We start from the raw sequence: 21,988 nt of genomic DNA, 5'->3' as shown, positions 1-21,988 counted from the left end.
AGCACACTTTGGAAAGTACGTTGGAGTAGCCTCCCTTCTACGTTGGAGTAGCCTCCCTTCCCGGATTTAGAACGCGTTTCGTGTCGTAACAGATTATCCACTTACTAGCCATATCCGTATGCAAAATAATGAAATAAACATTAGGAAATGGCAGACGTTTACAAATATCGACATTCTCTATCAGTGCAATAAAAAACAATCGTTAGAACTTGCATTTACGACATGTCGTGCGTGAGAACGTGTCAGTAAACAAGCACTTTTTGCCTGGCTGAAGAACCCCACGAGTCAAGCTAAAACAGACGACAAGTAATGGAAAGCAGTCTGCGGATAAACATAACAAACTACTGATGAAAAAGTGTGTTCATCCCTGCTCTGGATAAAAGACATCGGACTGATGACAACGTGGCAGCGTTCACGCGAAAAGATTTTTTTTCTGATTATCGCTTCTACATTTTATTGCACGTACTTGGGGCAGATCTGAATTTCTGAAAGATGACAAATCGGTCTTGTGAGTTGAGAACCACATGTTCTTTGCCGACAGAAATCACGATGGGACAAGATGTAGATTGTGTTGAAGAGATGTTTGCAGATTATCGCATCTACATTTTATTGCTCAGATCAATGCACGTAGTTGGGGTAGATCTGAATTTCGCAATGGAACTGGAAGACGACAAATCCGTCTTGTGAGTTAAGAACCACACGTTCTTTGGCGGCAGAAATCACTATGGGACAAGATGAGGATTGTGTTGAGGGGCTAATACTGACTGACTTTAGATGAAGAGTTCCTAGACTGCCTGGTTTTTGTAGAGAGGCATCATGATGATATCCTGGTGTTTTTTTTTTTACGTTCTTGGTGACAACGCGCCAGAATCGCACGAAGATCGAACTCTCGAAGAAAACAAGTTTATCGCTGAACATCGGAAATGTGAAATGCTCTTCCTGTCTGACCAGTCTCCCCGTTAAATCCACAGGCTACATTATTTATCAGGTAACTTACCAAACCGGAGTGTGTGTGTGTGTGTGTGTGTGTGTGTGTGTGTGTGTGTGTGTGCGTGTGTGTGTGTGTGTGTGTGTGTGTGTGTGTGTGTGTGTGTGTGTACACCGGATTACCACCATCAACGCACCCTTTTGGACTTTTCTACTATGCCTGGTGTGAACAGCTCAGATCATGGGTAATTTTAACACCTTCCCATTTAAATACTTATTTTATAGCCATCCATTGAATTGAGAAGAAAACAAAGCATACTAAACTGCTAAGCATGAATCAAACAATAAGAAAATAAAAAGAACCAACAGCATCGTTTTGTATGTGTGGGTAGTAAACACGTTTTATTTACAAAACACGGCGGAAAATGGCGACAAATTTGTTGCACAGCGACAGGTCACTTTCTTCAACCAAGGCCAGTACTTTCATACATGACAAAGGAAAGCAAATATGGCCTGAATAATAAAGTTATAGTGTTCCTTTGCGTGTCTGAGTGATAAACTGTTTTAACCAACTATCTTCTGAAACGTAATTGCACTCAGCAGATTTGTCTTCCGCTCATAACTTTCGTGTCACACGGTCTTTGCGACAAACAGATAGATCGCATTCTCGCAGAAAATCATTGACAACACAGACCAGTCATTTTTAGCATTGCATTTGGGAAGGGCTACTATTATAGTGTGTTTTAAGAAAGAAAAACATTACAGTATCGGCAGAACACGACCAAATGAGTTTTCGTGTCACAGCGTTATGGGCGTGAGATTGTGTTCTCACACTGTAGCAAAATCATTGACAACACAGACAAGTCAGTTTTAGCATAGACATTGGGAAAGGCTACTATTATAGTGTGTTTTAGGAAAGAAAAACATTATAGTATCAGCAGAACACGACCAAATCATGACAAATGAGTTTGCGTTTTGGGCGTTATGGGCGTTTTTTTCACACTGCAGATCATATCTCAAAAACTACGGAGTGGATCTTTATGAAATTTGATATGGATATTTTTGACTGGATTTTCTCATAGAAGGTTTTTCCGTTTATTGATAGGACAGTTTGATGACGTCATATTTTACCGTTTGCCAAAAGGTCGAGGCAGCACTTTCACAGTTACAGTTTTTCATCAATTTGATCGAATTTCTTATCACACAATCTCAGATCTAGGCCGGATTATGGGATTGCATTTCAGTTTGGTCACTTAAAGTTTTGTTATTGAAATGTTTGTTCGAAATATGTCATTTTTTCAAATTTTTAAAAACTGATATTTGAAACAAAAAATTTATATTGGTGTATTCCCTATTGCGTCCTGTATCTAAAACTATATAGTTTTGTTGTTTTGTATTGATAATTATGCTTAAAAATGAAGAAAACCGATAAATAACCACTATCTTTATTTATGAAAAAAGACACTTAAAAACAACTTCTATCTATTCCTTACCATTTTCTGATTCCAAATATATATAGTTTCATGGTGTTTGACGTTGAAAATAGGCTAAAACTTAACAAACTCGGATCGTTGAATGGAAATTATACTTCCAAGCTCCGTGCAGCTGACAACATGATAAAAACACGTCATTTCAAGTGTGGAACACGCTCATGACGTCATACTGAAAGGTGATGAATTATGGCTTCACCTTGCGATGTTTCATTTCAAACATGGTAACATTTTTAAAGGGGTTTCTTTCTCAGATTTCTGTTTGCCCTCTGTCTGTCTCTCTATGTCTCCGTCTGTCTGACTGATTCAATTAAATGTGTAATTACTTAGTTTTGCAAAAGTCAAACTAAGTAGGATATACCTAATTGATTCAGGTCTCTAAATTCTTATTGTAAAATTGTGAGTTTTATTCAAAACAAATTTAATTGGTGTTTTAAACTCAATAATGGGGCATGCTGTGATGAGTAGAAGAATGTGTGCTTACGAGCAGAAAAAGCCCATCAAAGTCAAGAATCGTGTTTTTCTTTTTCTATTTTCACCTTGTAGCTTCATACAGACACTAAGCAACAGTGTAGTTCCACTTCCAGTGCAATATCTTGTACTTTAATTTTGACCATCTGTGTAACACTTTATTGACCCATGATCTGAGCTGTTCACTGCTGTGACATTCACGAGGATTATTGTGATTCTTGGACAATCGTGTGCCTATGCTGGACTTGCAGGAAGACAAACGGTGCCGGAACGTGCACGTCCAGAGCGCAGTGTGAACCGAGAGTGAGTGTGTCATTGTGTGGAAGTTTTGCTTGATTGATTTATTCATGATTTAATTTGCTTTTTGGTTCAATAGTAAAATCTGTGTACGTTATACTTTGTATTTTGTGGTGTGATTCGCCCGAGTGCGAGACCCCCATCCCCGAACGCCTCTGTGGGTGGAATTGTATTATATATATACTTGTGTAACGTGAGTGTGTAGATGAGAATGTGAAAGTTGCTTTGGACCCAGATACACACAGCAGACACCAACGCAACAGCTAAGTTTCAGCCTGACAAAGAAATTCGAGTGACACAACTAATGGCTGTACTTGTTATTTCTCTATTAAAACAAATGTTTCAAGATCTTCAGGCCAAAACAAATAAATTGTCTGTTTCTATTAACATGGCTAAAAAAAATAGGGTAGGTAGGTAGGTGTTTTTGTTGTTGTTGCCAGGATAGAATTCTTGAAAATAACTAAATGACACAAAGAGACAAGACTCGCTATAGATAGATTTATAAAAAAAAAAACAAATGTGACAAAGGATATAAAATGATTGTTTTACCTGGTCTGGAATCTTCAGTAGTAATTGCATAAAAAAAAAGTCTGATATATCAATTATCATGTTAACTTTTTCTTAAAATGGGTGCGTTAAATCCTAGTCTGTTTGTTTTTAATGGACTAAGCAATCCTTGGACTGACAGAAAAGATGTATTTTAAAAATGTCCAGTTGCTTTTACTTATTTTTCTAATTGGAAGAGAATACAAATTATGCACTCTTTTCTGTTCAAATGGGTAGAGGGCGGGGGTAGTAAAAGGATCACAGTTCAAGATTTTGCGCGACAAGAGGTGTGTTTCTTTTATAAAGAGCAAAAACTCAACTTGGTATCTAACACTATTTCTGAACACTGTAACCACTTTAGCACTTTTTTTCTGTCTTCCAAACTTCTAATTCAGCTTCAAAAATGATTAAAAAAAAGGGTTTTTTTCTTCTGAAATCTACAGTTAAATCACTATTTTGGATATATATTCTATTTTGCTTCCCTATTTATCTTCTTAAGTTTTTGATCATCTGATTACCTTGCTTTTCTATTTGGAAGATAATATGCACTCTTTTCTGAAAAAATGGGTAGGGGGTGGGGGTAGTAAAAGCATCACAGTATAAAATTTTGTGCGACAAGAGGTGTGTTTCTTTTAACTGTGATGAAGAGGGATAACTCAGCTTGGTATCTAACACTAGTTCTGAACACTGTAACCACTTTAGCACTTTTAATTTATTAGTTCTGTCTTCCAAGCTTTAAATTCAGCTTATAAAATGAGTAAAACAGTGTGTGTTTTCTGAATTCACCAGTTAAATCACTCTGTTGGATGTTGTTTTTTGCTTCCCTCTTTCTGTTCTGAAGTTTTTGATCATCTGACTACCTTGCTTTTCTATTTGGAAGATAATATGCACTCTTTTCTGAAAAATGGGTAGGGGGTGGGGGTAGTAAAAGCATCACAGTTCAAGATTTTGCGCGTTAAGAGGTGTATTTTTTTTTGAATTGGTAAAGAGGGATAACTCAACTTGGTATTTAACACTATTTCTGAACACTGTAATCACTTTAACACTTTTAATCAATGTTTGTTGGTGTTCCATGCTTCAAATTGAGCTTCAATACAAAAGGATTTTTTTTCCGAATTCACAAGTAAAATCACTACGTTTAATGTTCTATTTTGCTTCCCTATTTCTCTTCTTCAGTTTGTGATCATCTGATTGTTATTGTTTACATTTTCACAATACAATATTGCAACTTATTCAGTAGTGTTTGCGTGAAAAAATCTGATACCTATGCTTAAACTTCAGTCGTTATCTTAAAATTTTGCGCGTTAAGCCCTTTATATTTTGTATTTTCCTGATAAAGCAAACATTGAACTAACAGAAAAAGTAACTTTTAAAACTACCTAATCACTTTGAAATTGGGCCTCCAAAGTGTACTCCAGCCTTAACGCTCTTCCATTCAGACGGCATAATTCCGCCCGAAAATGGAGTATGAGCGCCTAAAATGGCTGGGACAAAAATGGACATACACGTAAAACCTTACTCGTGCAACAACAAAAACAACCGCAACAACAAGAACAACAAGAACAACAACAACAACAACAACAACAACAACAACAACCACAACAAAACTCTTAAAGGTCCTTCTCTACATTTTTATACCGAAATCGCCATTTGACCATTAAAATGCAGAGCCTATTATCTACAAATATCCACAATACACCCCCTTTCGATCAGGAAAGACGAAGCCAGTGTAGCCGTTTGAAAATTCCTTGTAGTATTCCACAGGGTTCGTACAGGTCATGGAAAACCTGGAAAGTCATGGAATTTGATTTTTAATTTTCCAGGCCTGGAAAGTCATGGAATTACAATTCAAGTCATGGAAAGTCATGCAATTTCACAAAAATAAGAAAGAAAGAAAAATTAACCTTTAGCACGCCAGCGGCGATTTTCGTTGCCTAGCCATCCCCCCCCCCCCCCCCCCCCCCCCCCCCCCCTTTTGCCAGCCAGCAGCGATTTGCGTCGCCAGCACAAGGCTTGTTCGTATGACCAACTTCTCGTTTGTATTTGCATACGAGAATAACGGTATTTTTAACGGCACTTGAGGCAAAGCTAGGCTCACTTCCTTCCGTTATCTCGTCGTGTCGTCTGCGCTGCATTTGAGTCGGTTTCGTCGAAGTTTTCTGCTTTTGTTTTTGCATCGATAAAGTACTTTAGCGCTTCGACAAGCAAGATAGAGGATGATGAGTTTGAAACTTTCTTTCGAGTTGTTTCTTGACAACAAAAAGTATCCGGAATTGGAACGAATTACCGAGGAAGATCTTCGCAATGAACTGTGTATCGCGGTGAAAAAAATGACAGTTCGTCAAGTCACAGTGACGGTTACGAAACGGAATTTACGAAAGTGCAGATGGATACAAACAGTGGCTGGTCCAGTTTAGTGAAATGACAGGACCAGCAAACATTACCGATAATCTGACTGCGTAGCAAATGCTTGACTTGCTTGTCGAAGAGACACTGCGTAGAAACTGACTCAAATTCAGTGCAAAGCAAGCCAGTGTCAAAACTGGCAGTGACAAGACGTAAAAAGTTTGCGTGTTCGGAAATGGCGAGCTGTGGATCTAGTCATGGAAAATGTTATTGAGGCTCATGGAAAGTCATGGAAAAGTCATGGAATTTTGTTTCTAAAAACCAGTGGGGACCCTGATTCCAGCGTAGTACTCATAGTAGGATATCCTTATTTGGAAAATGCCAAGCGCAAAACTCCTCTCAAATCGCGTGCATTTCGTGCGTTTAAAAAAAGCCTGGACAGCGCTCCAGTGTCAAACTGTTGCTGCACTTGTTTGGGCGTGGCTATAAGCATAGCGACATGAATTTGATTGGTCAGTTTTTTTAGGCAAAGCACATGTTCTCAGCAAACAGAAAACAAAATATTGGAAGCGTGAGTCACGCTACCCAAAAATAAAATCTTTTTTTACATATATTTTTTTTCTATAACTTTTTTCCCCATGGTTCATTCATCATCTGACATAACCTTTTAGCGATATCTAACCAAAAGACTATGGAAAATAAGCAAAAATGTAGACGACCACCTTTAACTGAAATGTTCCAGTTTTGAACACATTTGTGTAACACGTTTTGAACACAGTGTAACACAGTACACATTCTACCAGCAAAATTGCACACATGGTGAACCCAAGTCAATCTCTTGACGTACTTAGAAAGTCTACACCAAAGCAAAGAAAACACTGCTCGCAGACAGTATCTTGTTAAGCTAACGATAACTAATCGACAGCAGTAACTCGGACATAACTAGCCCGGACTCAGCAATGATGCCTTGGGTAGTGCCTTCATGCCACTGTCTTTTTTCTCGATGAAATGCTATCCTACTTTTAATTGAATATCATCGGAAGGCGACAACCGAATGGGGGGAGGGATGGCTGGTAGCACAGTTTGCAGAGCGCTGGACTAGTGATTCTTAGGTCACGGGTTTGAATCGAGGCCGGGATGGATATGGGTCGACTTTATGTGCAGACTAAGAAAAGGCTTATATTCATGTCCTGCGATCGTTAAAATATGAACAGTTAATGAATTGTAAATCTAATATAAAACTAATGAAGCTAGCAAGATTTGTAGCCCACGTTATGATTTTAGTATGTTAGCGTTATATCTAGTTTCTTTATTGGTATGTATATGTATGTAATATATGCTTTTGTTTTGTTTTGTGTTTTGTGTTTTTACAAAAGATGCATGGCATAATGGTATTGCTAATTTATTTCGGCTGTATATTATCGTTGTCCGCTTAATGTATATATATTATCTGCCTGATCTCTTACCTGATTTTGTTAAACCTATTTTTCTTTAATTTTGTTTGTATGTATGGAAGTGTATATTGCCAATTTATTTTGTTTGGTTGTATAGTATTGTTGTATTTGTCCGCTCAATTTGTATACATTTATTAACTGTCTGATTTGTTACCTTTTTTTGTTAAAATTATATCTTTGTTTCAAAGCCCTCTGGGCCCAAAACAATAAAATACTTGACTTGACTTGACTTGGTTCGAATCGAGGCCGGGATGGATATGGGTCGACTTTATTTGCAGACTAAAAGAAGGCTTATATTCATGTCCCACGATCGTGTCACCGTTGTGGCACGTAAAAGACTTTATGTGCAGACTAAGAGGAGGCTTATATCCATGTCCCACGATCGTGTCACCGTTGTGGCACGTTAAAGACCTTGGTCACACTGCCAGAAGTGCCGGTGGCTGATTGCACTCACCTGGGCAGCGCTACCCTTGTTGCTGCTAGCTTTCCATTGGAAGGAAGCGACCCGAATGTCCCAGCAATGGGATGATACATGGTACAGTAATAAATAAAATAAAATAAATAAAAATAAAAACAAAGAATGTACTTTTTTATGACGGAAAGCACGGAGGAGGGTATTTTAGATGAATATAGAAAGTTTGTCCTCTTAGGAAAAAAAAAAGTAGAAATAGAAACAGGCTTCTCACTCGAAATGTGACTACAATGAACATCGGGGAAAAAAGTACAACGCCAAACAAACAGAAAATCCATTTCAGTGGGCGTACATCAAACATATATGTGCCATCAGGCAATCTGTGTCCTGGACATCAAAGCACTGAACCTTCCAGAAATGAGGAGATTACAGTTTTTTGAGTTTTTTGGGTGTGTGTGTGTTTTAAGACAAGACAAGAAGCACGTTTGTTATTTGCAAAATAGGCGCAAGGGGGGGGGGGGGGTGCAGGAGGAAGGGGCGCATGAATACTCCAAAGAGTTGACACCTACTGAGATGGAGAATAATCAAATACGAAAATAGCTACCAGGAGAAACAGGCAACTGCAGAGACGAACACAAAAATAGCTGCTTGACCAAACAAGCGCCCACGACTCCGGACTAAAATAGACGCTCTTGCAAAGTATCTCTATAGCACCATCAGCGCTTCCGTCAAAACAGGACAGGGGGGGGGGGGGGTATGGTATAAATGTAAAAGGAGAGTAAAATATATAGAGAAAGAGTTGGAGAGAGAGAGAGCGACAGACAGACAGACAGACAGACAGACAAAATGGTGCACTGTACATAGGCCACACATCCATATATATAAAAGCCATGGGGGATGACAGAACGTGAAATATAGACAAAGACAGACAGACAGACAGACAGACAGACAGACAGACAAAGAGAACGAACGAACGAACAAACTTTATTACTCAAGAATCGAGATTTTAGGCTCACGCTTAGTCTTACAATCTGTCCCTGCTAAACTAAGACATAAAAATAAAGACAATAAAAGGACAATTGTCAATCGCAATCATACAGTATTACTAATTACAACATTACCTATGCGAATACATAATGCATAATAGAACATTGAAATGTACATGTATGTCATTATAATACAAAGGAAAACGGAAAAATGGACTCCCACAAACACGCGCGCCGCATGCCTGCAATCACGTTCGCACTCAATATGCCTGCAATCACGTTCGCACTCAATTCAACACACACACACACACACACACACACACACACACACACACACACACACACACACACATACACACTCACACACACATATACACACACATACACATAATTATGCGCGCGCACACACACACACAGACATATACGCACGCACACACACATACACACGCAGACACACACACACACACACACACCAACAACAACAACAACAACCTCATCATCAGCATCATCATGATCATCAGAGAGAGAAAGAGAGAGAGAGAGAGAGAGAGAGAGAGAGAGAGAGAGAAGACAAGATACATTTTTTATTAACGGGGGTAATGGCATAAGCAAACAGGTGCTTTTTTACATCCAGCCCTCACCCACATAAATGTTAAAATCACAATCAAATAAAAAAAGAAACACACACACACACACACACACACACACACACACACACACACACACACACACACACACACACAAAACCACAACAACTAACCAACCAACCAACCAAACAAAAACATTCATACAAACAAACAATAACATCATTATCAAGTACATAATGAAAAAAAGTTTTGAACCAGCAAAAGCACGTAAAATGTCGAGAGAGAAAAAATCTCCGTGAATCGAGGAATGATATAAAAGAAACAACTACGTTGAAAGTAATAACCATTTAGCCCATTAACATAAGAGAGGGCCCCAAAGGGGGGGTATCATCACGATCACGGGAAGGGAAATTTTAGCTTTCACAATCACAGTTACCTTGATTTTTGTTTTCACGATCACAAACACCTTGACGAATAGAGGATCATAGAGGGATACAGCTGTGAAAAATGTACGTTGAAAATAAAATGCTTTGCAATAACGATCACGAACACAAATCACGATCACGATCACGAGACTTGATAATTTTGTCATCACGGATCACGGGCAAAGTCCCATCACGATCACAGAAATGGAAATTTCGGCAATCACGGTCACAGAAAGGTCAAAAAACGCCAATCACGATCACGATTTTAAACCCTTTGGGGTCCTCATAAGACATGCCATAATATCAATGAAGTACGCTTATCTACTGAAACGCGCAAAGGTACAAGCAAACAAGGCATCAGAAATAGTAACATGTTCAGGCTAAGTGAGACAAAATAGGTCCTGTGATCGTAATTGGTCGGTCAGATACCCCATTCAATGACCCAACCCTCGTTTATATGATTCTTGGCAGGTCATCATATTCAACATTCCGTATCATAAAGTCTGTCCGGTAGATATCACTCATTTGTTCACACTTGTTTCAACACATTTTGAAAATATCACAGACAAATTATCAACAAAATATTAGCAAAGTCGATTTTGGGGATCAATCGCTGTCGTATGGTTTTAAAATCAATTGTTTGTTGTTGAAATCTAAATTAAATAAATAAGCACAGCAGCAACAACAGCAACAACAGCAACAGCAGCAACAACAGCAACAACAGCAACAACAGCAACAACAGCAACAAAATCTAAAAGCAATGAAAATGAAAGTCATAGACTTGGGGAGGGGGAGGGGGTGAGATTGGGGATAGCGATACAAACAATCTGCCAAAGATAGGTGCTTTCCATCTCCTTGAGCGGCTCACTCTGTAGTTTGTTGATCACGCACGGATCGAGAGAAAAAAAAAATCTCTTTAACGATAATTTAAGAGAGAAGTAAACAAACAAACAAAAACGCTATTTTACGACGCCACTGTTCACGGAAGAACTGCTCTGTTGGCAATATAACTCGCCACCTTCTTCACCCCTCACTCCACCCCCGCCTTTTCTTCCGCTTTCAGATTGTACCCCGTGACCGTATTGACATCGATCACGTGACCCTGTCCCGACCAATCAAAAATAATCTCTAGCGCGCCAACACTTCCAGGCCAATCTCCCGCACAAAGTTCTTGCAGTCGTAAAGCAGAGGATGATGAAAGTCTGGAAGAATCTTAAACCTGGAGCTCGGAAGCTCACAGGGGCACATATATATATTGGGGTCGAAACTGCAAGACGAATTCGGCTTGGCCAGGCTGGTGTAGAGATGTTCGAACCCAACGAATTCAGCTCTGTAGATGCCTTGGTCTGAGGGTATGTGTTGTTGGATGACGTAGAGTCCGGTGGTGGACTCTAGAGGTGTGTCGTCTGCCTGGAAGTCGTCCACGTTTTGGTACATGCGTACGCTGGCTCCACGCCCTCCTCTGTCGGGTTTGATGACAAATGGTGTGGCTTTGCCCATCTCGCGCTCTATCTGCTCCACGGTGGGCTTGGCTGTGAAAATGGAGCGAGGAATCTGAAGAAGAAAAAATGCCGAACCCTAAATTTTATTTGAAGATCCAAAACAGAAAGACTTCAAAAATTCGAAAATTGAGAATAAAAAAGCAAATAATAATGGTATTTATCGTGTGTGCAACGTTTAGTAAAAAAAAAAGGCAGAAAAAAAGCCAGAGGGAAAAACAGATATAGAGAAATATAGAGACAGAGACAGAGACAGTTTGAGATAGAGAGCAAAACAGTATTAGCTAGAGAAACCGAAACAGAGAGAGACAGAGACAGTTTGAGATGGAGAGCAAAACAGTATTAGCTAGAGAAACCGAAACAGAGAGAGACAGAGACAGTTTGAGATAGAGAGCAAAACAGTATTAGCTAGAGAAACCGAAACAGAGAGAGACAGAGACAAAATAGACAGACAAACAAAGATACAAGGTCTTCCCGTGACTTAAAATTCAATACCTTCAGTCCATGCTGCTTGGAACAAATGTAGGGAAATGGCTCCTAATATGGACCACTTTTTGTTTCATGCTGATAACTAGCTTGTTTTCTTGCGAAGAAGTTTCATTTTGTGTTTGGTAGTCCTTTTCTCTTAGGTTAACCGTTAGGCCTAATTAGAGTGAAATAGCTTTGATAGACATTCAGCAAAAATTAAATACAGAAAAAAATCACAAAGGCTCCATATTAGGAGCCTGGGCACCTAATATGGACCAGTGAAGCGGCCTTCACGAATCACTGTAAAAAGCTTCTTATATTTCAAAATAACATGATACAACTTAGTGTACAAGTCATCCTAATTAAAATATGCTCTAGATTTATCTGCAGAATAAAGTTGTATGCATATTAAAACGGCAGCAGCCTTTCGATCGGCTTTATACAAAGTACTCAGTAATACTGCTTTTTCATCGTGAAAACTAGTCGCGTAAAGCTGCAACTGAGGTCCCAAACAAACACACCCAAAAAGTCGCGTGAAGCTGCAACTGAGGTCCCAAACAAACACACCCAAAAAGTCGCGTAAAGCTGCAACTGAGGTCCCAAACAAACACACCCAAAAAGTCGCGTGAAGCTGCAACTGAGGTCCCAAACAAACACACCCAAAAAGTCGCGTGAAGCTGCAACTGAGGTCCCAAACAAACACACCCAAAAAGTCGCGTGAAGCTGCAACTGAGGTCCCAAACAAACACACCCAAAAAGTCGCCTGAAGCAATATCAAAACATTTAGTCAATAAGTCGGCTATGAATTGTGAGCACATACTCAGATTAAAGATGAAATATCTATATTTCTTTGGATTAAGGAAATGATAAGGAATACATGTACAATGCAATCTCCTTTTAAAACCACTTGACTGCCTTAGGACGTGTATACCCGTCACGCGCTTGTGCAGCCGCAGCGCCTTATGACGGGTAAACCCGTCTTCTCCGTTCCGGGATTTTCCAGAAATGCTACGTCACTGCTGACACACAAATAGCAGCCAATGGCTTGGTAGGATACCTCATTCTCATGAATAAACATAAATGGTGACGCGGTTTTGCGTCTGAATGCTATTTTCGGCCTTGGCGACAGGGTAGGGGAGAGAAATCTCGACTCGTCAAAATGGCTAACGGTGACAGTCGACCGGGCCCTAGTAGGGAAAAACAAAGCCGGACTGACGCTACAGGCGGTGCAAATGATTATGGATACTGACAGGGGAAGGGGGGATCTTCTTTCGGACGATTCGTTGGAAACAGGTAGATGATAGTGATTATAATCCTTTCTTGGAGCAAGCAAAACAGCCACCTGTGTTTGATCCACAGGCACCGGAAGATGCGCCGGACTGATTTTTCAAAAGTTCATATTTAAACATCATTATAAGCCAAACTAATTATTATTCCATGATTAGACACTAAAAACAGATTCTTGGTTCAATTTCCCTTAAAATTAACATAAGTTTTACTTACCTACCTACTGCCAGTTTGGAGCTAGAATTTTTTGTGAATTATTACACCCCGAACTCCAATATTCCCTGGCAGTCAGGAATGCACATACGCAAGTTTTGATTGGCAGCGAAAGGGTCGATTACAAAATTATTTTAATTAGAATTTTTTTTATTTAAATGAACAAACTCATTAGTTAAGTTTTAGCTTCCAAGCTCAAAAATACAATCCCAGTCAAAGATTGTTTAACCAAATCGGTTGAAAAATGAGGTCGCCACAGTACCACCTGAACTTTCACTAAAACCCGGATATGACATCATCAAATACATTTATCGAAAAAAATAAAGGAAAAATAACGTCTGGAAATATCCTGAGAAAGAATGCACATGTAAAGTTTCATGAAAATTTGCTAAGTAGTTTTCTTGAAATCGCTCCACACACACACACACACACACACACACACACACACACACACACACACACGCATACACACACACACACACACACACACACACACACACCACTATCACCACAACCACAACCTCCACCTTTGTTTCGATTGCCAGTCTATCTAAAAACATTTAGTCAAAACTTAGTCAAAAACGTAATAACAGCATATTACACGCCCACAATAGCGTGGAGGATCCCACACACTCTAATGGTGCAAGATTTCAATCAGGACACGACAACGATTGACAGCTGGAGGAGACGTGGACAGAAAAACATTCGGCTCTACCAGCTGTTAGCGGGGACAATTCTTAGTTTTGAGTGCTGGGGTACTTCTGTCGTTGTGTGTCCATCAGTTTGGCTGCTTTTCCTCCAGGCTTCTCTCTCTTTCTCACCTTCCGTCTTCCCCTACCTCTCTCACAGTCTACTTTCTCTCTCCGTCTGTCTGTCTGTCTGTCTGTCTGTCTGTCTGTCTGTCTCTCTCTCTCTCTCTCTCTCTCTCTCTCTCTCCCCCCCTCCCCCCGCTCCTCTCTCTCTCTCTCTCTCTCTCTCTGAAGCCTCTCTCTGGGTGGCTACAGCTTGCAGCAGCACAGTTTTTCGCTCCAGCAATACATTTGAAGAAGATAAGAAAATGCCGGTCGTTGGACTACCAACTGCCATGGAAGCTGCCTTGACAGGCCTGCTAGCTGACCACTACGTCAAGTACTGGAAAGTCACCGGGGAGAAGGAGAAGGAGCTACGGTCACATTTAGAATGCACAGCAAAGAGAGTCAACAAGCCGCCATTTGCCGAACTAGCCAACACATTATAGACGTTGCGGGGAAGACGGGACCGACAACGACGACTGAACAGAGACAGGTAGACTACACGGCGTAGAACTCTATCGTTCAAGCTGGTTATACGGAGAAGGGTACCATGTAAACTGTGCAGAACCTGGTACCTAACTACTAAAAGAATAGAATTCATCAATGTTCACGCACTAATAGCTGCGTATAGGCCTACGCTAGTACTGATTTTATTAATTAATTAATTTAGCAAAGAGGCAGTTATCTCCCTGCCAAAGCCACGATTATTCCCCATCGAAAATCGTCCGCAGTGAAAAGCTTTTTAACCAATGAGAATTTAGCTGTGTTTGTTTCCGCGGGACATATCATCATGGCAGCGAACTGCACTATACATTTTCAGAATGTAGACACTGACGAAAAACTGACCCAATTTTCAAGTGTTTCGTGGGCAAAAGCTTTGACATGTGTATCTGAGTGGATTAACCTTGACCGTGAAGAACAGGCTGTCAGCCAAAAAATTGACGGAACGAGTCGCAAATGGACAAACAGCTGAAACGAGTACCTATCATCGTGTCGTCTGCTACCAGCGTCTGACAAGTCACATGTATTTGTTCGACTCCAGCGAGCGAAGAAACACTATGTACAGCGAATTGACACTTCCAGTGATGCTGTTGTTGTCACTCCTTCAGATCCACAGTGTGTGTCAAGCTCTCCTGCCTTGGTCAAGCGTAAGAAAGCAAAAGGCAGCAGTGTGTTGACCCCAGACACCCGTCTTCCTGCGTATGTTACACTACTAGTTTTTCTATGATAGTGGTGGTCCAGTGAACGATACCTTCCGCCTGTGGTTACACATAAAAAGAAAAGGGCCTGAACCTTCTGAGCAACCAGTGGAGACTTGTGCTGACATATGGCGAGATGTGTTGGTGAGTAAAAACCTGCTTGAATTTCATTTGAAATAGTTGTGTGTATATTTCTGAGCAAATTAAGTTTGATAATAATTGATAATCTTCTTATTAACACTTCATAGCATCACAACAGTTTAGGATTAATATAGCAGAGGTACAATAAGGTGCAGATGCAACATGTTATTGTTTATACAGGGGCCTACCTGTGATTGATATATCATTTTTCTTGTATTGGTTACAGCTAATGAGTTATGATAGTAAACTGTGCTTTTCATTGGGTTAAATTCAGAGTATGAAATGCAACTAGACAGTTGTTTTACTGCAACAAAGATCACCTACTTTGGTAATTTTGAATTCTGACTGTAGGTACTAAGGTTGTCATTAATATTATGACAGAAATTCATATTAGGATACACAATAACACTGCAGTACATGCATGCAGACATTGACAAACTAATGCTTGGGCACACACATGTTCTGTTCTGTTTACATGTCATTGTTTTTGTATAGATCTGAGTTTTAACTGCACAGATAAACAGTTGAAACACAATGTACACACCCGCTATAATGATGTTATGCATTTCAACCATTTATGTATCTGATTATTTCTCCTGCAGTTCCTCCCCTTGGCACTTGACCTACTAGCCTTCTTTGCAAAGCTTCCTCAGCTGCATCTACAGACCTTACCCAATTGGACTGGATTCAATGCTGCAGTGCAAGATGGCAGATTCCGCCAATGTCGAAAGTAAGTTTGATGAATTGTGTTCCATACAAAATAGGATATACTAACAGTAACAGTGTAACGAATACATTGGAATTGGTTTCCACTAACATTTTCTAACACGCTGTCAGATTTTTGGAGGTCATAAATGTAGGTTCCACTGTACATGTATAAACCTAACATGTTTTTTGTAACTAACCAGTTTACTGGAAATGTAACTTTTTTTCTTTTTTTTTTAAACACTGGGACCATAAACTGTTGCTTTTATCTTTGTTCTTAGCACAGGCACACAAAATATACTTTCATTATTATTATTTTTCAAGCAGCCAAAATGTTTGTTTTTTTAAAGCAAAAATGTCTTACACTTTCTCACACAAACTTTTTTTCTGCTTCAAGCATTTGATTGTTTTCTCGGCTTGCACGTTTTCCTATGTAATATGTTGTACAGACTGGGTACCTGTCTAACAAAATAACTGAAAAGAAACATGTATATGTTACAGGCATTAAGTGAAACCAGGCATTACGCGTAATGCCTAAAATGTTCAGGCATTACGCGTAATGCCTGTGACCACTAGGCATTACACGTAATGCCTAAAAATACCAGGCATTACGTGTAATGCCTGAAAATCATTGTCAGGCATTACACGTAATGCCTGAAACCTGTTACAGGCATTAAGTGAAACCAGGCATTACGTGTAATGCCTGAAATGTTCAGGCCTGTGACCAGGCACTACACGTAATGCCTAAAACCTCTCTGCTGTTTGTTGGTGGTTTGTGGGTGGCTTGTTGGCGGTTGGTCGTGGTTGGTCGTGGTTGGTGGTGGATCGTGGTTGGTTGTATGGTAGTTGGTCGTGGTGGGTCGTGGTTGGTTGGGGGGTGGTTGTTTGTTGTTGGTTGTTGATTTTTTGTTGTTGTTGTTGTTGCATTGCACCAAAAGACGGTTCACCCGTCCGACTTTCAGCATGGGGCATTGCACCAAAAGACGGTCACGCGTCCGACTTTCAGCTTGGGGTATTGCACCAAAATACGGCCCAGGCGTCTGACTTTCAGCTTGGGGCATGTCGATGTCTTCATTTGGTTACAATAATGCCTTTTGTAATTCTTCCTCCGTTTCGATCAAGTCTATGATCCCATCGGGCAACGTTGTTGATCTCAGACCGATCTTGGCTTCCGTGCCAAACATTGCTTTAAATGGCGATCTGCCTATACCGGCGTGGTGACTCGTGTTCTTTCTAAACTGGACAAATTTGATGCCAGCAGTCCAGTTCGTAGTCTTGTTCTCGCTCATCCATGCTACCAGCATATCCTCCCGTTGACATTATAATTATGTGTCAATTACTCTATCAGAGACAGCATTAGAGATAACCCGGTTTCAGTATTGTTTTACGATAGACGTAGAGCTGAATACCAACACTCAAATCTGTTTTTGACAAACACCACACATCACTTACTTTCCCAAGAGATGATACTCATGACGTGACTTTGTCGTTTTCTGGAAGGCAGCTTTTACTTCTTCGATTGTTCTGAAGTACACAGCTTTCGGGAGCAACTTTCTGCCGTCCTTTTCATAATGTTCAAACAAACGTCGAGTAAACAATTGTACTTTTTCATTATCCTCCATGGTGACGAATAAGCAACTGGTGAAAACTCGACTGGAAATATTGGACCTCGGCTTTCCATTGTGACATGCACTCACACTTACGTGAAATTCAAACTGTGGTGAACACTATGTCAGAAATACATTATTTTGCATTGCGAACAATCACTTATAATCGCAAAATAAAATGTTCAATCATTTCAAAGCTCACTTGATCGAATGTCAAGTTACTATATTCACACCATGCCATTTTGTCAACACTTTGTCCTTAAAAATTGTTCTCACCGTCATCCAAGAGGTAATGGATAACTGTTCAGTGCAATAGGCTTTTATGTTGTGTGTATTGCCTGAATTGCTTCAGGCAATAAGCGTAATTTTGAGAGACAAATTTCAGGCATTACGTGTAATGCCTGTTGTTTTTAGGCATTACGTGTAATGCCTAGTGGTCACAGGCATTACGCGTAATGCCTGAACATTTCAGGCATTACGCGTAATGCCTGGTTTCACTTAATGCCTGTAACATATACACCTAAAATGTTTTTTTTTGTTTTTTTTACCCTTCCACTTTATTGGACATGTCTGTTTGTGGGTTTTTTAAACACTGGATCCTTAAAGGTGTTTCTTTTATCTTTGTTCCTAGCACAGGCACACAAATAACATGTTATAATTGGTTTTTAAACACAAGCAACCAAAATGTGTTATTATTTTAAACAAACATTCATTTACACGTACTCCCACAAACAAACTTGTCGTTCTTTTTATCTACTTCAAGCACAATTATGCTCTTTTACCCCGCTTGTACGTTTTCCTTTGTCTGTTGTACAGGTTCGATACCTGCCTATGATAGTCAGCAGTCCAACAGACACATCGACGGTTCTCGCCATACATTCAGGCTTCAAAGGAACTGGAACTGCAACACATTGTCCTTGTTTTTGACCAGGCCATTTTTGCGAAAGCACAGGTCATCAGACACAGGTCATCAGACACAGGTCATCAGGTGGCAAGACCCAGTCTTCAGGGAGACCCTGATTCATTCCTGACTTTGAACATGTAGTGTACAAAAACTTTGCTGATCATGTGTACATTTTTCATTTCAAGATCCTATGTGAGCTGAGCGTGCATAGAACAGAAACTTTGTAGGTGTGTGCATCTTCCCCATATTCCGATGAATGCTGAGAAACTTTGCGGTACATATCACGCTTTGACCTTGTGTCAACTGTTCCGCCGCGCCTTTGCTTAAACTTGCGGATAATGCAATTATCTTCATTTGCCAGTATTTGATGGTAGGTTCTATTAATATTCCCTTGAAAGTCAATCATAATGATAGTTTAAAGAGTTTTAAGTGTCTGTTTGGTACAGTTTGCAGCATGATATCAGGGATGTTCCTACAAAGTCATACATGTATACAGGACAAATGTCCTCTAGCTCTTCAACATCAATAGGACATTTGAACGCTTTTAGAAACTTCAATGGACATCATAATTTTGTGCAAAAAACATTCCATGGAATGGCTCCAAACTCATACGCTCAAGGAAAAGCTTAATGTTTTCACACACTCACACACACACACGCACACAGTCATTCACAAAGAATATTTGTGCTTAGAATGTTTTATAATCTAGTTTGAAAGATTGTTCAGCTTTAGTTGATCTTTGGCAGGCTCTAGGGTTTTTTTTTTTGGTTGCATATTTCAGTGAGCTTCGTCAAAATGTAATACGTAAGAGCGCTGAAGTTTTGTATAGAAAGGAAAAGTTAACGAATATTGCGCTGTTTGAAGGAATGGAGTTCTTTTCGCCTAAAGAATTCGTGTGATTAACTAAGTTGTGACGGGCAGTTGACCGTTCTACCTGGGGAAGGGTTGCATTATGTTGGTGGTATATATATCATCCAATTTCAGTAAAACTTTGGTCACAAATTAAATCATACATTCAATGTTAAGGAACAATAAACATAATCTACAGGCATTGGTTTATTGATGTATGGCACACAGCTCCACAGTGTTGTTGTTTTTTTTAGAAATTCAAACACTTTCTTTCTTTATTTGGTGTTTAACGTCGTTTTTAAACAGAGAAGAAAGCACCGTCCAAACATCTCAAGTTAAGAATAAAACGAGTATTTTATTCGTTCGGCCCGGACGTCAAAAACACCAAATGTCGCCTTTGCAGGCGTCGTTTCAGCACGCGTCCCGGACCGCTGCGCGGAAAAGTGACGTCACTCTAGTCTTGGATATTTACTCAGGACGCGTCCGTCTTCTGCGCAAACAGTTTATAGCGGCTTCATTGAGAAGACTTGTGAGCATCTGAGATGGTAACCGACCAAAACAAATGTAAATCCACGCCTATCCAAGATTTTTGGGTTTTTTCTTCAAAAGCTATTTGCAAAATGAACAATATTATGTCCATAACACATACTTTGTAATCAAAAAACAAGAAGGGTAGGTTGTTGGAACGTTTGTTATTGACAAAACAATACATTCACAGATATTTCGACAAATGAACTGGCGGATGTCGCTGCCAAAGAAGCGGCAGAATCTAGCCCAGCTAACACTAACATCGGCTACTCAGTAACCGAGTTCTACAGTAAAATCCGTAAACTCATTCGAAGTCAGTACGTAACATCTCTGTCCTATCAACCCATTGATATGAACGATCTACACCCCGATCTCCCAACAAACCTCCTCACTATCTTCAGACGCCTCCGTGCCGGCGGCTGCCGCTTCCATATCTTTAACAAGTCCTGCCATTGTGGAGAACCCTATTCATTTCAACACATTTTCGCTCCATGCGCTACAAATAGAATTACCTTTAAAACCTTATATGACCATATGCAGCTCCATGGTCTGAGTCCCCAGGATTATCTGCGCAGTAGCAGTTCTCTAGGCTGGTCACACAGCTTGCTGCTGTGCCGACTGGTCAGGGACTCGGACATGGGGCTGTGGGTATAACTAAGCCCAGATTATCACATCAGCGTGTTTCAGTTTGAGGTCGAGTGGCTCCCGCCATCCCTCCTGATTCTAGCGACTACCCTCTAGATAACATATCCTCACCCAAGGCCCACTAGTCGCCAAACTGTACATATTGTTTTTATTACCACGGCCTTCGTGGCTTACATTTTAATCCTTTTATTTGTAAAAAGTTTTGAGATTTATTGTTCGTGTTCCTCTTACTTGCTCATCTATTTGGTTTTATTGGTGATCCTGAAAGGTTCCACTTTTTAACTCGATTTGAATTAAAAAAAAAATCATTTTACAAACCCGTTACTCAAGATATAAAATACAGACTTATAATTCTTACCAAGAAACATCTTAACTACTTTTCATTTTAACAAATTCCACAGAGCATTATCAACTCAACCCCACCCCCTGCCCTCCTCTCCTTATTTTTTGTTTCTTTCTTTCCTCTTTTTGAAAGCGGACAAACACTCAAGTCCTTAATGGCTCAAAACCGTAGGACTTTTAATATTAATTTTAACCACAAGTATGGGACTCGACATGATATGATCAGGAATGGCATTATGGCCCCTGAATCATGTTCGTGCTGTTCCCATTCCACGAGTCTGGAAGGGACCTAAGCTTGACGGGTCCATGGTTCGAAGCCGTCGTACTGTGCGCCACTCAAGCCGGGTATTCGGCTCTACTTGCTACCCGGCGAAGCGGCAGATACACCCCGGACAAAATCTGGTCGATGACATATTTCAATACCTGCTCTCAGCGCGCAGCGCAAACCGATTTTTTTTTTCGGGATCTTTTGTTTTTTGTATACAGTCAGTAGGTGTTACAGAAAGAGTTATATTGATTTGTCTTTTTCTCCGCCTGTCTCTTTGTCCACTCAATCAACTTATTTTAACCACACTTGTTAGCAGTGCCTTCTCAGTTGGTGGCAGTGAGAATGGTAAGGACGGGGGTGTTTTTCCTACCTCGGAGGAATTTCTTGATTTATTTGTTTTTTGTTAAATGTTCCTTCCCTCAGCATTGATAGGGCTTAATTTTCACTTCACTTTCGCCAACGGCCACACCACGTTCAAAGCACCGGTTCTCGTCCGATCACCGAAGTTAAGCAACGTCGGGCCCGGTTAGTACTTGGATGGGTGACCACCTGGGAACACCGGGTGCAGTTGGCAACCTTTATTTTATTTGATTTTGGTTAA

The 21,988-nt window shown here is 40.1% G+C and overlaps 1 long non-coding RNA gene, 1 other non-coding gene and 1 pseudogene across 2 annotated transcripts; 2 read left to right on the top strand and 1 right to left on the bottom strand.

Annotated features, from left to right (window-relative positions):
- Window positions 1-10,754: 10,754 nt before the first annotated feature.
- Window positions 10,755-14,494, bottom strand: LOC138979042 (uncharacterized; annotated as a pseudogene).
- Window positions 14,495-15,422: 928 nt separating this feature from the next.
- Window positions 15,423-18,833, top strand: LOC138979170 (uncharacterized). Its single transcript, XR_011459913.1, has 3 exons — window positions 15,423-15,542; window positions 16,142-16,269; window positions 18,668-18,833. It is a non-coding gene; the product is annotated as an uncharacterized lncRNA (long non-coding RNA).
- Window positions 18,834-21,842: 3,009 nt separating this feature from the next.
- On the top strand, window positions 21,843-21,961 carry LOC138979301 (5S ribosomal RNA). Its single transcript, XR_011459986.1, has one exon. It is a non-coding gene; the product is annotated as a 5S ribosomal RNA (ribosomal RNA).
- Window positions 21,962-21,988: the final 27 nt, after the last annotated feature.

Source organism: Littorina saxatilis, linkage group LG10, assembly GCF_037325665.1.
Source record: "Littorina saxatilis isolate snail1 linkage group LG10, US_GU_Lsax_2.0, whole genome shotgun sequence".
In the NCBI taxonomy this organism is placed as follows: Eukaryota; Metazoa; Mollusca; class Gastropoda; order Littorinimorpha; family Littorinidae; genus Littorina; species Littorina saxatilis.
This window is presented reverse-complemented; position numbering and strand designations above follow the sequence as displayed.